At 48.5% G+C, this 16,562-nt stretch overlaps 1 protein-coding gene across 10 annotated transcripts in view; it reads left to right on the forward strand.

Annotated features, from left to right (window-relative positions):
- The first annotated feature begins 780 nt into the window (after nt 1–780).
- MGAT5 (alpha-1,6-mannosylglycoprotein 6-beta-N-acetylglucosaminyltransferase) overlaps nt 781–16,562 on the forward strand; it is a 327,811-nt gene continuing 312,029 nt past the window's right edge. For 5 of the 10 annotated variants that reach the window (XM_063694778.1, XM_055380789.2, XM_055380787.2 and 2 more), the window contains exon 1: nt 812–920. The gene's annotated coding sequence lies outside the window, so the exon portion shown is untranslated. Of the gene's footprint in view, nt 921–16,562 lie in introns of all 10 variants that reach the window. The other 5 variants (XM_019022285.4, XM_063694777.1, XM_031008588.2 and 2 more) reach the window with 4 other exon arrangements.

A 16,562-nucleotide genomic window follows, 5' to 3' on the forward strand; every position in this document is an offset into this window, starting at 1 on the left:
ATCCCTAAGTATTTCACATATATTTCACACCATCTTCACAATAACCTCATGAAGCAGCATTTGTTATGCTCATAAAGATGAATTCAAATGGTTAAGTGGCTTGCCCAAGGTCACAAAAACCAAATGGCAGTATACATACTGCTCTGTGTAATGTGTTCTACGAAAGAGGAAACTGAGCCTCAGGGCGTTTTGTTAAAGTTGCCTGCACCTCTAAGATGGTTGAGACCACAGTCTCCCCATCAGTGGGCTTCGCTGCTGGAAGGCCCCTTGTCCTTTGGGGCTTGGACTACACCACTCCGGAGGATGCATCGTCATATCAATATTTGCACACTGCCCCTGACCTTGTTAGAATATTATTTATGGCCGCGATCAGAAGGTCCCGCTCGCTGCTTTCTCTCCCCTTGGGCTGCGGAACGGAACAGAGTGGCTGGGAGAAGTCCTCCTAGACAGGGTTGAGAGTTTGCCGACGGCCCCTGAGAAGCTGGGGCGTTCCGAATTGGCTGAGCGCGCGGCCGGGGGCGGGGAGTTTGCCAAACGTCCCCGGCCGGAATTTCTGCCTCCTGGAGCCGCGAGCCCAGAAGCGGGGAGAAGTTGGTGAGGTCGGCTAGGGGAAGGTTGCCAGAAATTTGAGGACGGACTCCCGCCCTGGTCGACTGAGCTCCCACAGGAGCGCCTCTGCTGCGTCTCGGGGCTGAGTGTGGACGCGCCGCGCGCGGCCCCGCCAGGGCTGGTAGTTTGCAGACCGTCCCTGCCGCGGCCCGCTCGGCGGCGGCCCTGCGGCTCCCGCGGCGGCGGCCCCGGGCGCGATCCAGCCCAGGTAGCCGCGCCGCAGGCTCGGGGCGTCGCGACCTCGCGCCTCGGGCCGCGTGGGCACGGCGGCCAGCGGGTGCTCCCGGCTGCTACTGCTGCCCAACAAGGAGGTAAGAGCTGCCGGATCTGGGTGATCGCGTCGGAGGGAGCTCGTCATCCCCGTGGGGTGATGCGCGCAGAGGGGACCGCGGGGGGCACGGGGAACCAGGCGCGGGCGAGGAGAGCCCGCACCGGGGTCGGCGCGGTCGGGGGCTTCCTTCCGTCGCTCCTCTGCCGCCTGCGTGGGTGCCCCGGCCCCGGCCGCTCTGCAGGACGTCGGAGTGGAGCCGGGAGACGCGCCTTGAGGAGCCCACCTGCCCCGGGCAGCCCCTCCCAGGGGAGGCTGAACCCCCCAGGCCCCGTGACGAGGGGGCTTGTAGGCATTCCTAGGGACAGTCCAAAGGAAGCTCTGGTTGCGCGCGCTGGAGGCGAGCGGCCGGGGATGGCAGATGGGCGCTCGGACCGCGGAGGAGCCCGGTGGGGGTCACGCCGCAGGCGTGGGCCGGGCCGGGCCGGGGTCCTCGGGACCCAGGCGCACTGGGCGGGCTCGGCCAGGGGCCAGTAGGGAGGAAGGAAGAAGGAGGGAGGCTGGCCCCGAGCCCCTAGGGAGGAGGGATGCGGCGGGCCGGCGCTCCGGGCCAGAGGATCCAGGAGGCCCGGGGGCGCCCCGGCTGTTAGGGGACGGCCCGCGGGTCCGCGATCCCGCCGGCGCGCTCAGCGCTGCTGCCGGGTCTGGGAGGCTGCAGGGAGCGCAGAGCCCACACCCGCGCACACACTCCCCGAGAGCATGCTCAGTGCGGCCCTGGGAACTTCCTGCCGAGTCGTGAGCCGCCCCGGCCCCCTCCCGGCCCACTCCCGGCCCTCAGCTCGCAAAGTTGGGGGCGGCGGGGCTAGGGAGTCGTGGGCGCCGCTCTCGCCTGTGGCTCTTTCGCGCCCCTGGCCCCTGCCTCGCCTCAGTTGAGCTACGCGCACTGCTCTCCCCGGCTGCCCTCACAGCCGGGATTGGGGGCGTGGGTGTTAGCCCCTGCTCCCCGTGGCGGGGTGGCCGGAGGCCTGGAGCGCGGCTCTCAGCCTGGTGGACCCGCGCGCGGTGCGCCCTCTTGGTGCCCGGACCTGGCGCGGCGAGCAGGCGGGGTGCAAGGGGGTGTGTGAGCCCAGGGACGCTCGCGCATACACTTGCTGTCACACACAAAGCCGCGGTTTTGTAGCCGCCGCGCGGAAGAGCCGAAGAGGGAAGGGGGTGGCGCTTGCATTGTCCAGAGGCGTTTGGAGCGCAGAGTGGGTGCTTGGCTCCTCAGGGCTGCGGGAACCGGGCGATGTGGATGGATTCGGTATAGGGCCCGGCCCTCCTGGGACCGACTGCCAGGCCTGGCCCCGGGCGGCCGCCGCTATCTGCACCTGGCTCTGGCCGCCCAGTTAGGGGAGATGAGTACTTCTGGGTCTGTGAAGTTGGGAAGGGGCAAACTCAGTTGTGTGTGGGGTTCGGGTGGATGGCAACATCGCACTTGTAAACACACCCAGACCAAAGTGTTAGAGGTATCTCATTCTAAGGAGATGCGAGTGGGAAGCTGGGTCGTTGAACTGACCCCCACCCCCAGTTTATTGTCAGGACCTGATCAACTTGGTTTTTACTCCAAGAGACTCCCCAGTGTTAATCTCTGTGTCATGCACATCCTAAGCCTTATGGCTGCATCAGAACTCCCTTGTCTGTTCCGAGAAAATCACTGAACAGTTTTTCATGAAAAGCAAAGCATCTGAGATTTGTGGTGAATGAATTTTCACCCTCCTCCCCCCGTCCTCACTGCTTTCCTATAAATTATTTTTGTTGCTATTGTTCAGGGCTGAGATGGGCATCCTCAGATTTATCTGGCAGTAAAGATTAGAGCAAAGCTCTCCTGTCTTTTTTTTTTTTTTTTAAGATGGAGTTTTGCTCTTGTTGCCCAGGCTGGAGTGCAATGGTGCGATCTCGGCTCACTGCAATCTCAGCTTCCTGGGTTCAAGAGATTCTCCTGCCTCAGCCTCTCAAGTAGCTGGGATTACAGGCGCCCGTCACCACACCCGGCTAATTTTTAATTTTTAGTAGAGACGAGGTTTCACCATATTGGCCAGGCTGGTCGCAAACTCCTGACCTCCGGTGATCCACCCGCCTCGGCCTCCCAAAGTGCTGGGATTACAGGCGTGACCCACCGTGCCCGGCCTAGCGCAAAGCTCTCCTTTCTAGAGAGCTTTTTAGTTTTTTCCAGTTTAGTTTTTTTCTCTTGCCCTCCTCCATCGCCCTGCTTTTAAATGCTCATTTAAATGCCCATGTTGTCAGCCTTACCTGGAGAGGCCCTGAAAAGCAAGGTGATGGAGGAGGGGCAAGAGGGTGACTGTTTCACCCTTTGTAGGGGCTGGGAGAAGAGGAGAAGGAAGTTGCTCTGTCTGGCATCTGCCTCTGCTGGGGTGGCTCCACCTGGATATAGGGTTTGGGCTTTTTCTTTCATCTCCTCCTTTGTTTCAGCCTGCCTTGTTCACTCTGGGACACTCGTGACTGGAGTCATTAGGAGAAAGGAATCTGCAGTCCTGGTTTGGAGCTTTGCAGGGTTTGCACCTGCACAAGCAGCCACCAGTTGGTTTTAGGGTGAACTGCAATGGCAGGAGGGGTGGAGGGCTCTGCCCAGATCTGCCGGTGGCAACCGTATGCTCCAACTGCTGCTGCAGAGCAGCTCATGGGCTTTTGGATCTCCTCAGCAGTGTGCATTTCAAGTGCTTTGTGTTTGGAAGTGTGAATATAGTACTCATTTGTATATATTCCCACATCTGTATACATTTTTATAAAGAGGTGTGTGCATATGTACATGCATATGCCATGTTCTTTGGTAGAATCTGGAAGTTGGAAGGGACCTCAAGAGATCACAGGAATTCACATAATCTCTCATCCCATTCAATTTTTTTTGTTTTAAAATAACCAACCCACCTTCTGCCCAGCTGTCCTCCGAAAGCATTGAAATGCTAGACTCCCCTGTTACCCTAGCTGACGGGGAGGCCTTTGGAAGTATGAGTTCCCAGGAACCATTCTAGTTGTCACTCTGACATTTGACACAACTTTTCCCTAATGTTCCATGTGTCTCAGGATCTAAGTCACTACAGAGACATCCCTGGATTAATTTTGGCAGGGGACGGGCAGTGACTAGTGTACCCTGCAGAGATGTGTAGAAAAGTGCAGAGCAGTCATCTGTAAGATCTGGGTTGGAAAGTTTATGTCCTCTCCTTCCCAGGGTCATACAGACAGGTGACTGCTCTGCTCTTTCTCAAGAGGCTTTAAGCGCAGTAGGGACTCACTGTCTTCCTTCCTCCTTGTGTGTCATGGGCTCCTGGCCCCAGGAGGCATGGAGGAGGAGTGGTTGGGGGTGGCATTCTGTGTTGATGCTGTTATAACAGGTCTCAGGAAAGTGTGTGCTGTTAGCTTTGTCTCTGGGGGTTTCGTATGGTGAGTTTCAAAGTTTGGGGAAGGCTCCTGGTGTCAGGTGAACAGGTTGATGGGTAGTTTTGATTACTATAATTCAGATGATACTTGAGAAAAGGAAGGAAATAATTTTATACGGGGGGATTGCTATGTGGGTGACAATTGAGAAGATAGGGTGAGAAATAAATAAGCATTTGGGACTTGTCAGTGCAGGTTTTACCAGGCTGCCTTTAAAGTTAATAATTGCTTTGAAGTATGGAATCACTCTTAGTAGCCAGAAGATGGCTACACTTTCAAATTTCTCTTTGAAATTAAGTAATGATCTCTCCAACCCTTAAAGTCTCTAATCTAAGCCATATCCCTATACTGTTTTACATCCTATGTCAACATCCACATTTGTGACTGATGCTGGCTGCTGATGAGCATTTATCCAGCATCTGCCATGTGCCGTGCACTGGGCTGGTGCTGGGTATAAAGATGTCCTCCTAAATTATCTCACTTTTAATTTAGCAGACCTTCTCTTACTGTGTGTTAGTACAAACTAATAGCTCTTGGAAAGCTGCCAAGGTGGGTCCCAGGAGCCTTAGCACTGTAACCACCTTCTCAGCTAGAGGAGTTTGGACTCGAGCTGTGTGTTTGCCCATTTGGACTGTTGTATTTATCTTTTTCATTGCCACAATTAAGTGCATCCTTCCCTGACTTTGTCATATCTGCAGGGCTATGTGTGTGCATGGGAGGGGTTGGAGGAATCACTTTATTTGTTCAAAATCCCACAGTTCTCTTGTCTAAACATACAATCTTCTGGAATGGGAACAGGGCTTTCCTCTCGGGACTCTGCCCAGTCTTAAAAATCAGGACAGGCAAGGGTTATAAGCTACTGTGGCTTGGTTTGGTGGGAGCAGTTTGTCTTGTAAACTAGCACTGTCTCTTTGTCACCTTCACTGCCAGGCTGGCATTAATGCCTGCTGGACCTCAACCCTTGCTCGGGCGGCTCCCTGCAATGGCTAAGGAATATTTCTCCACTCTATCTCCTGACAAAGTGAACTCAGGAGTGAGTTACACCCAAGTACTTCTGTTACTAGTAAGAGTTAACTACTGGTGCTTGCAATAGGTTTACTTTTTAAAATGTCAGCACTTCAAGGTTATCCCTAGAATAATAACAGCCTCACTTATTTGCATCCCTTTGTGATTTTTGTGGCTGGCCCTTGAGGGAACATGTGCCACCCACCCACTCCTGTTTGAACTTCACGCTTTAAAGTTGTAGTTCGGTGCACAGACTTCTTATAAGTCCTGTCATGCTGGTAAAATGTTTTTTAAAAATTATTATTATAAGTATCCTACACAGAAAAGTCTTCCACTCTATTAGTTTTGGGTCTTTTCCATGTCTGGGTCCCCTCATGGGAGTGTGTTATGTTGGTGATCATCGTAGAGATTTTATTATATGTCTTGGTGGAGAAACATCAAGAAAGGGTAGGCAAGAAAATAGGAATGATGGCGATGAAAAAAATTCACCTTCTCCGATTGGCATTATTGCAAATGCTTCTTTTGTACTACAGGTATTTCACTCAACAATGAGGTAGATTCTGTTGTTATTCCGAGTTTATACATGGAGAGACCATAACATCATGAGGTCAGGAAATCTAGCTAAGGTTACAAACAGCTACTCAGTGGCAGAGCAAGGATTTGAAGCCAGGTGGTCTAGGTCCAGAGCCAGTGTGGGTTGGGCTGTGAGTAGTGGTTAAGGCTGGTGAGTATGCCCTGTACTAGCCAGCACCTTCTTTCCAACCTAAGCCGAGAGGGCTTCATTGATACCCAGGGGCACTGCAGGGAGGGCCCTCCTCTTTCTAGCTGAGGCCACCGAGGTGCAGAGAGGTGGAGGGACTTTCTCAAAGTCTCACCAGCAGGCAGCAGTGGCAAAGCTGGACCTCACATCTCCTCTGTGGTCCCACAGGAACAATTGGTAACAGTTGATAACGGGTGCCTGCCTGCTTTGTTTATAGCAATGATACAGGAAGAGAATTGATGGCCACTGGGCATCTGTTCCTCACTGGAGCCCACTGTGTGCTCACACCCAGCTTCACCTTGGAATGTGGTAGGGAGCAGGTTGGTGTGGCCCAGTTCCCTCCTACCATCCCCAGCTGGGAGAATCTAAGTGACGTATATCCTTTGGAATGAGGGATTCCCTTTCTCATGTCACCTTTTAAGTTTGACATGACAAGAATCCAGTCTGGGCTGGATTTTACATTTCACTCTTATTAATTCTCTGTGTTTTAGGGCTCCTGTCTCCTCTCAGCATTGATTTCCTTTCTTTAGGAGCATGGGGTAGGTGAGGAGTGACCTGGAAGAGGTATCAGGACCATTCCTTAACATTTCTGATAAACGGTGCCTGTGAAGACATTCCCGCAGTGTCTGCGGAATCCTAGAAAGAGAGCAGAGGCCACACAACATGCTTTTCTGAACCCAAGATCGCCATACTTTGTGGAATCTTCCCATTGGACATAGCAGTGAGCACCCTTTTCCTTTCCTGCCCTCACCTGTTCCTGATTTGGAATGCTTCTGCCAAATAAATAGTCACTGGCTACCCAAGGAGTTTAAAGTCTAAGCCTGATCAATGCACACCCAGAAGAGTTAAGTTCAGTGATAAAGGGAAATGTAGATGAACATACTAATTCAGCCCACGTGACCACTTTGGGCCTCAGTTGTTAGGTTGAGAAGTAAGAGGGGATTGAACGCGCTCCAAAGATCTGTTCAGTTCCTAATGTTGCTTAATTCTATACATGTGGCAAAAGACTTGTAACATAAATTAAATGAAATTCCCTTATTAAATTAAAAAGAAGGTTGAGAACACATTCAGGTTGTTTTTGCCCTGGCCAGTAGACTCTCTTTAGCAGGCAGCCAAAAAGCTTAACTAAGAAGAATCAGCCCTTTATTGTTACTCTCTTTGGGGATGTTTATCTTTGTATGTTTAGAAATAAAAAACCTTGGTCCTTACTTTCAGCCCTGAAATAACCTGCTTTCCTTTAGTGAAGCTATTTTTTCCCTTGGGAAATTGAGATTCAAAGAGTAGAGAAGATGACCAGGCTCATAGCCTTCTGTGGTTCCTCGCACAGTGCCCTGGGGACGTGGCTAGGTGTTTACACACTGCCACAAGCAGGGCCAAATTCTGTCTACACGTTCAGTGTGTAACTACTGCCTTTCAACATAAGGGAGTTTGGTATCAGTCTTCTTGCAGCTGCTTTTTTTTTAAACCATCTTATTTTCACCTCCAGTTTGTTATTTACAAGCATCCATGCCGGTGAGGAGTTTTCTAAATGACCGATTCTTTCTTGGATGCAAAGAGAAACCACCATCTCTGCCTCATGCTCTGTGTGATTTCTCTGTTTTCCTTTGGCACCTTTCTTAGTATTTGTTTGGTATACTTCCTTCCTCCCCTTTCCTGTAATTTTTTAGAGCACCTAGGGTTAGAGGCCCCACCCGGTGAGGATATGGCAGGGAAGAGGAGTTTCCCTCTATTCCCTTCCCCCAGTAATCTTCATCATGCAGTGTCCCCAGTCCTGTGTAAGACCTTTGCAAACACAGCTTCAAGCCCCTCTGTTCATCTTGGTTGCCTTCCTTCTGTAAAAAAGTTCTAGTCTCTGACTAAGAATGTTAACATTCTTCCTTTATTTGATTTTTAGCTATTATGCTTGGCGGGTTTAAAGATGACATTGTTATTGGGCAGTCTTCACTGTACATTACACACAAATGTAATTCTCCTGGGTAAATAGGATCAACTTTTACAGGTTCACCATTCCTCCTTTGCAATTCTTATGTCCAGTGAGCTCCTTCAAGGGAAAGGCTTCCCCCCCCCCCCCCCCAGGCTTGTTCCAACCCCTCCAAAACAAAAAAAGAAACATGTAGCTCCAATAAAGAAAGGAGTGTCATGGAGCTTTCATGGGTGCAGGCTGGAAGCTCCAGGCCTGGCGTGCTGGAGTCACGAGATGAGCTGTCCAGGCAGCATGGCATCGTGAGTGAACTCCGACTGTGGCAGGTGAGGCTTCTGCACTTAGCTGGCTGTCTTCATGTGGGCCGATTCTGTGGTTAGTGATTCTGATTTCTCATCTGAAAAGTAGTGCATCACTTAGCCCCTCCTACACTTGGAGGGTTCTACTAGTGTGCCTGCGTGGCTGGGTTCTGCACACTCAGCTACTTTAGTTTCTTTAGTCTATCCTTAAAAAGATTCCTAGGTGTGTTCCTGATTTTGAGGTTCCGTTTGGTCATTATGCTCTTTCAGAGTTCATCTTTTAAAATCAGTCTTTCTGTGGACATTTTTTTTTTTCCTCTTAGCACAGTTTATGGTCTCATGCAGGTCAACAAATTGCGACTCTGAATGTGAGTGTGTGTGTCCACACACCACTAGGGCTTATTACCTTATTGTCAATGTTATCTTAAGAAAAAGTGGAGGCTGGGTGCAGTGGCTCATGCCTGTAATCCCAGCACTCTCAGAGGCTGAGATGGGAGGATTGCTTGAGCCCAGGAGTTTGAGACCAGCCTGAGCAACAAAGCAAGACTCCTGCCTCTACAAAGAAAAAAAAAAAAAAGACAGAGAGAGAAAGAGAAGGAGAGAATGAAAGAAAAGAAAGAGAGAGAAAAAGAAAGAGGGAGTGATCAGAGAGCTGCAGGTTTGGAGTAGCCATCAGTTAAAGGAAGTCTGCAGAAAGTTTCTGTGAAAGGATTTTGTTATTATGGCCTTTCCCCTAGTACCAGCTTGTTAAGTAGTATAGGTAGGGGATCCTTGGTAATACTGTGTATTAAGATTTTATTGTTCTTCCTGTAAAGTGTTTTTCATGATAATGAGTTGCTTATTCTATAATAGTGCCTTTTCTCTATTTCTGTAAGCAGAATCAAATACAACTTTCAAGTTTTATTTGTTCTTTTTTTTTTTTTTAGAGACAGGGTCTTTCTCTGTCACCCAGGCTAGAGTGCAGTGGTGCAATCATAGCTCACTGTAACCTCCAACTCCTGGGCTGAAGTGATTCTCTTGCCTCAACTTCTCGAGTAGCTAGGGCTACAGGCATGTATCACCACGCCTGGCTAAATTTTTTTAAAAAAATTTAGTTTTTGGAGAGACATGAGTCTTACTATGTTGCTCAAGCTGGTCTCGAAGTCCTGGCCTCAAGCGATGCTACTGCCTTAGTCTCTCAAAATGCCTTAGTCTCTCTTAGTGTTCACAGTTGTGAGCCACCGTGTCTGGACAGCTTTCCATTTTTTGAGGCCATGTCTGGTTAATACTCTTAAGTTTCTGAGTTTCTTCCTCCTAGTTCAGTGGTTTCAAGTGTGACTGTTCTATTTCCTCATTGTCAGTCTCTAATAGAAATACTACAAGATTACTTCTGTTGCTGCTGTAACAGCCACAAACTTAGCAGCTAAAGCCACACACATTTATTCTCTGAATTCTGTAGGTCAGAGGTCCCTTATGGGTCTCACTGGCCGAGATCAAGGTGTCTATTCCTTTCTGGAGGCTTGAAGGGAGAATCGGTCTCCTTGCCTTTTCTAGCTTCTAGAGGCTGCCCGTGTTCCTAGGCTCATGCCCCCTTCTCCAGTTTCAATGCCAGCAATGTCCAGCTGAGTCCTTGTCTCTCTGCCATCACACTGATACTCTCACCAAGCTGGGAAAAGTTCTCTGCTTTTCAGGATTGATGTGATTAGATTAGACCAAGCAGGGTAATGCAGCGTAATCTCCCATCTACAGGTACTGGATATAGTGCCATCTCCCTGTAAGGCAACATAAGCACAGGTTCCAGGGATTAGTATATGATGAACATCTTTGGGGGCCCCTTTTCTGCCTACCACAGTCCTCAAAACTCCAAATAAGGAACTGGTTCTTTATTCTTTATGTAAAGGAACTATTTTTCTTTGCAAAGAAGGTTTACTGTTACAGGATCTGTTCTTTTCCCCTTTGAACATATTCAAATCAACTATTTGCCAAAACATTGGTATTTAAATAAGGTTTGAGGTCTGCTAAGGCCAGATGTTGAGCTGAGTACTTTTTTTTTTTACTTTTTTTTTACTTGTTCTGGCTGAGCTGAGTACTTTTTTTACTTGTTCTGGCTTATGTAATTGTGAGCCGTCCTACTGACAGGTGACAATGCGCTAGCAGCCCTCGCTCGCTCTCAGCACCTCCTCGGCCTCAGCCTCCACTCTGGCCACGGTTGAGCAGCCCTTCAGCCCGCTGCTGCACTGTGGGAGCCCCTCTCTGGGCTGGCTGAGACCGCAGCCGGCTCCCTCTGCTTGCGGGGAGGTGTGGAGGGAGAGGCGCAGGCGGGAAGCAGGGCTGCAGCACTCACAGGCCAGCGCAAATTCCTGGTGGGCGTGGGCTCCGCGGGCTCCACACTCAGAGCGGCAGGCTGGGGCAGTGAGGGGCTTAGCACCCATGCCAGCAGCTGCGGAGGAGCGCCGGGTACCCCAGCACTGCCGGCCCGCCCACACCACGCTGGAATTCTCGCCTGGCCTCAGCCATCTTCCCGCGGGGCAGGGCTGGGGATCTGCAGCCCGCCATGCCGGAGCCCCCCCGCCACCCCAACCCGGGCGGTGGGCTCCCAAGTGGTCTGAGCCTCCCCAGTAGCTCCAGCCTCCCCCACGGGCACCACCCCCTGCTCTGCTGCGCCGGGTCCCATCGACTGCCCAAGGGCTGAGGAGTGCAGGCGCAGGGCGTGGGATTGGTGGGCAGCTCTGCCTGCGGCCCTGGCACAGATCCACTAGGCGAAGCCAGCGGGGCTTCTGAGTCAAGTGAAGACTTGGAGAACTTTTATGTCTAGCTGGAGGATTGTGTATGCACCAATCAGCACTCTGTGTCTAGCTCGGGGGTTTGTGGATGCACCAATCAGCACTTTGTATCTAGCTGATCTGGTGGGGACTTGGAGAACTTTTATGTCTAGCTAGAGGGTTGTAAATGCACCAATCAGCACTCTGTCTAGCTAAAGGTTTGTAAATGCACCAATCAATGCTCTGTGTCTAGCTAATCTAGTGGGGACTCAGAGAACTTTTATGTCTAGCTAAAGGTTTGTAAATGCACCAATCAGCACCCTGTGTCTAGCTCAAGGTTTGTAAATGCACCAATCAGTACCCTGTGTCTAGCTAATCCAGTGGGGACTTGGAGAACTTTTGTGTCTAGCTAAAGGATTGTAAAAATGCACCAATCAGCACTCTGTGTCTAACTCAAGGTTTGTAAACGCACCAATCAGTGCTGTGTCTAGCTAATCTAGTGGGGACTTGGAGAACTTTTATGTCTAGCTGGAGGATTGTAAATGCACCAATCAGCACTCTGTCAAAATGGACCAATCAGCTCTCTGTAAAATGGGCCAATCAGCAGGATGCGGGTGGGGCCAGATAAGGGAATAAAAGCAGGCTGCCTGAGCTGGCACTGGCAACCCCCTGGGGTCCCCTTCCATAGTCTGGAAGCTTTGTTCTTTTGCTCTTTGCAATAAATTTTGCTGCTGGTCACTCTTTGGGTCCACACTGCCTTTATGTGCTGTAACATTCACTGGGAAGGTCTGCAGCTTCACTCCCGAGGCCAGCGAGATCACAAACCCACCAGAAGGAAGAGACTCCGAACACGTCTGAACACCAGAAGGAACAAACTCTGGTCACGCTGCCTTTAAGAACCGTCACACTCACCGCGAGGGTTTGCGGCTTCATTCTTGAAGTCAGTGAGACCAAGAACCCACCAATTCCGGACACACTACTATTACAGTGGAGAAACCGAGGTGCAAAGGAAACTTGTCCAGGGTCACACAGCCAGAAGTGGCAGAGCCAGGGTACAAAAGGCTGAATTCCCAAAATTGGTATTCTTTTCACTCTGCTTTTCTGCCTTACAAGCGATAAGGCAAAAACACAGTGAGAAATGGTAATGGAAAACGTTAAAATAACGTAAAACCTCTCTGCTTCTGCCAGGGTGATGATGATAAACGATAAATATTTGCCTGTGGTAGATTGATTTTTTTTTTTTTTTTTTTTTTTTTTTTTTACTATTGGCCTCTGTTAATGGCCTCCCTGAACTCCCTGTATCCACTATCCACACTCTTTGCCCTATAACTTTGCAGGTTCTCTTCCTCCTTCCTTCTTCCCCCACCCTGGTCCCCCGCCCCCTTTTGGCTATGTGACTTGCTTTGGCCAGTGGGATGTTAGCACGTGCTGTGTATAAACAGAGTTGTAAAAAGAGGCTGTTTCTGATATCCTTTTACAGGACTGGGCTTGCACTTTCAGACCCCGCCACCTCCATGAGATCGTGCCCAGGCTAGCCCAGTGGAGGGGGCCAGGTTTGTGCTTGCCGATTTCATCCTAGACCGGCCAATGCCATCTGACCTGTCAGCTGTGTGCTGTCTCCTGAGCAGGTCTAGGTCGGCCAGGGTCACCTGAATCACCCACTGGCTGACCTGTAGAGATGTGTAAATCATCCATGGTTGTTGTAAGCCACTGAGTTTGGGGTAAGTTTGCTATAGAGCAGTGGTTAACTGATGCACAGCTCGTATCAGATGTTTGAATAGTGTAGAAAGTAATTTTAGTGTCCTTTTAAAAATCTTTTTGTTAGTTACTTGTAACTAATATTCTTTTAAGATTGTACTTAAGTTCAAGAACTTGTCCATTATATCTGCCCCTTTTTCCCTTTTTGGAATACCATTAAAATCCTTTTTTTACCAATTACACTCAGAAACAGATTAGTTTTCCTTTCTGAAACTGTTTATCTTGTAATATGGTGGCTTTTGACCCCACCCTGGAGTAAGAAATACATGCTGAATCAGAGCTCACATATGGAAGCAGATAACAGCAAGAAAAGTTTCATAAAAAGTACTTAACCTTTATCGTGGCCTCTGGTGTTTTCTATTTTGTTCTATTTCATTGTCTTAAAAAATTTTGGTCAGAGGTCAGGCGACAGGTGACTGGCTGCCTATTTTGTAAATAAAGTTTTATTGGCACATACCCAATCCCATTTGTTCTTCTGTTGTTTATGGCTACTTTCACACTACAATGGCAGAGGCCAGTGGTTGTGACTGATAAGAGATGATCTGGCCTGCAAAGCCTCAAGTATTTACTCTCTGGCCCGAGAAGAAAAAGTTTTCTGACCTTTGCACTGAATGGATTTCGTAACCCATCAGTTAGTTGTGACCTTCTGTTTGGAAGACCCTGTTCAAGTGACCCTTTGGTCTCCTCATACCCTTGTAGAAATGACAGTGAACACGTGTGGCGGATGTGAAAACTCACCCTTCTCTGTTTACTTGGAATCAACAATTAGGTCCTTGCCATCTAACATTACACCCGATTGGCTTATATAGGAAACTTTTCAAGCATTTCTAAATTGTTTCATTATAAGTAGTGTTATGCCCCCCCTTCTTAATTTATTTTTAAATAAGGCTTTCTAGTGGAAACTAACTGGAATTAAAATGGGCACAAATTCCATTCAAGTGCTAGTTATTTATTCATTAGATCCCAGCAGTGCCTTTTTTGGTGATATAATGGAGTCCATTAGTGGGAAAGGCAAAGAAACAGTGATCCTAGCTTCTCTTACACCACCTTTCTGGCAGCTGGGCCTTATTGCCACATTTCTGAATTAGGGTGGTATTATATCTGAGCAGAATAAAATTTAGAGACATTAAATCATGGACTTCTGTGGTTGAAAAGACTTTGGAATTTTTTTAAAACTCAGATTTAATTGGCTCCTTAAAGGCCAAATTTCTCCAATACCTTCATTTTTCCAAGCCTGTCAAGAAAGGACAACATTGTTATTTACGTTGCGTGGCTCATGGGATTGATGAGAAAGAGCTGAGGCAGAAAAACTTCAGAGGGATCTGGATATGTCTTTGTAGAATCTGAAATGCCAGGTGAAGGATGGTCCCTGGCCCATTTATTTATTGTCAGTGAGAATGGAATCAAAATAAATGAGCTTAAACTACAGCATGAAGAGCTTAGGTAAAATCTGAGAAAAATCCCCCAAATAACGTCCATTTATTGACATTAGAATAGGTTATCCTGTAATCTTAATAGATTCATTGCACACATCAAGTCAATATGTAGAGAAACTGGGTTGCAGCAGAGAAAGGTTTAATCAAAGGGCCACCGAATGAGAGGGGAGGAAACCTCAAATCCATCTCTCTGAGGAGTTTGGGTTAGAGTTTTTAAGGGTTTTGGAGAGGGGCAAGCTTGGAGGTTGTTGATTGGTCGAAAAGTGCAGGGTGAACATGGGACAGGGAGGTGAACCACCTGCATTCTCATGCTGATCCGTTCCTCTCTGGGGTTCTTCAAACTGGTTGTTGGCATTCAGGGTCTGAAAACATTTTAAGCCATCCTTTAAAAAAAAGACCTTATGATACTACTGTCAGAGATCCTGTCTATAGGAACAATGGGGATGCAAATCAATTCCTAAACTGTCTTAGGACCCCAATATCAGAAATCCTACTCATAGGAACAATGGGGATGCAAATGGCCACTATCTAGTGCTATGTGACTTTTAGCAACAGGGAAGCGGGCCAAGGTGCAGCCTGACTAGTGCTTCATTGTAACCATATTTCAGTCCAGAACCTGGCATGCAATTCTTATCAACCCTGTGGGGATGGTTTCACTCCTAAGCGTTTTTGATGTTAGCTGCTGCCCTTTGTTCAGATGGATGGCTGTCCTTCCAGGTGGTTGGATGCCTTTAATTAATAAAGATTCTTCTGGGTGCTAGCAACAGAAACCTGCCAGACCTTGCTTCAGTGGAAGGAGAGAACTCACATTAGGAACACAGGAATAGGGTCCAGGAGCCCCCTGCAGCCTGGGATCGAGGCTCTAGGAACCCCACAAATCCTTGTTGCTCTCCTTTCTGCTTCCATGTGTCTGGCTGCTTAATTCTCCTCCCTGCCTATTCTGCTTTTCCTGTCCCAAGGGCAGAACCCTGGGTAAGGGGATTTGTTACAGGGTGTAAGCCACACAATAAGGCTGATCTTTCTTTTGTAATGCCAGTTCTGGTTTTCCCTCAGTGCCCAGCTTGAGATCACCCAGGGGTGGGGGTGGGCAGGGCATGGCACCTGGAGAGAGGACTCTGGTCTAGTCCCAGGCCCTACAATGTTATTGGGGGCATATCAGCAATTTGGGGGGACAATTTTGATTGTCAGTGATTGAGGAGAGCTACTAGCATTTATTGGATGGGGACCAGGGATGCTAAACATCTGTAATGGGTAACGCAGTTGTGTATCACAAAATGTTTCCTGTTACCCACTAGACAATCATGGACAAGCAAAATCTGAACCTAGACCTAACTTAGGTATAAGCAAATAATTGTTGTACATTTTAAGTAAACATCGACGTTTCCAGTTAATGAAGAAAGATTGTGCTTTCTTTTGTTAGGAAATTTACCATTTTGGAAACTCATGTTACCTGTAGAATTAGCATATCACCTGTATCAGTCCATCTTTGTAGCTGACATGACACATTTTAAAAATTTCACATTAAAATGAAGGCATCTAATGGCTCCATTATGTCTTTTAGAGTGGTCTGGCCCAGCTAATTGCATATTGAAATACATTAGATTTGTCATAAATTACTTTCCTTTATTGTCTTTTCTGTCAATCTTAGGACATTAAATGTATACGTTTGAAATTGTGTTTAGGTAGGTTATCTGAGCATTTGGTTCAGATAGTAAAGAGAGTGTTATAAGTTCACTGTAAGCCCCAGGGGCTTTGGGACTGATAGGGTTTAGAACACTGCACTAGGGGAAATGAATTGTAAAGTAATGTTTTTTCTCTAGACTAATGATTCAGCTGAATTAATACTTTTAATGCGAAGCATTTTTAAAAAAAGCAAACCAGCCTGGTGCGGTGGCTCACACCTGTAATCCCAGCACTTTGGGAGGCAGAGGCGGGTGGATCACGAGGTCAAGAGATCGAGACCATCCTGGCCAACATGGTGAAACCCTGTCTCTACTAAAAATACAAAAATTAGCTGGGCATAGTGGTACGTGCCTGTAGTCCCAGCTACTTGGGAGGCAGAGGCAGGAGAATTGCTTGAACCCGGGAGGTGGAGGTTGCAGTGAGCCGAGATCGCACCACTGCACTCTAGCCTGGCAACAGAGTGAGACTCCATCTCAAAAAAAAAAAAAAAGAAAAAGAAACCTTGGCCCACGTGTGGGGTATAGCAGAAATAGAGATATTGGTCCCGTAGTGCTCCTCCCCGAGCCACAGCCATGGGTGGTGGACTGTCCTTGTTGTACAACCTCCACCCTCCCGTGCATACAGGTAGTTTTTGGCTCTTGCTGGGC

Source organism: Gorilla gorilla, chromosome 11 (genome assembly GCF_029281585.2).
Source record: "Gorilla gorilla gorilla isolate KB3781 chromosome 11, NHGRI_mGorGor1-v2.1_pri, whole genome shotgun sequence".
Lineage (NCBI taxonomy): Eukaryota > Metazoa > Chordata > Mammalia > Primates > Hominidae > Gorilla > Gorilla gorilla.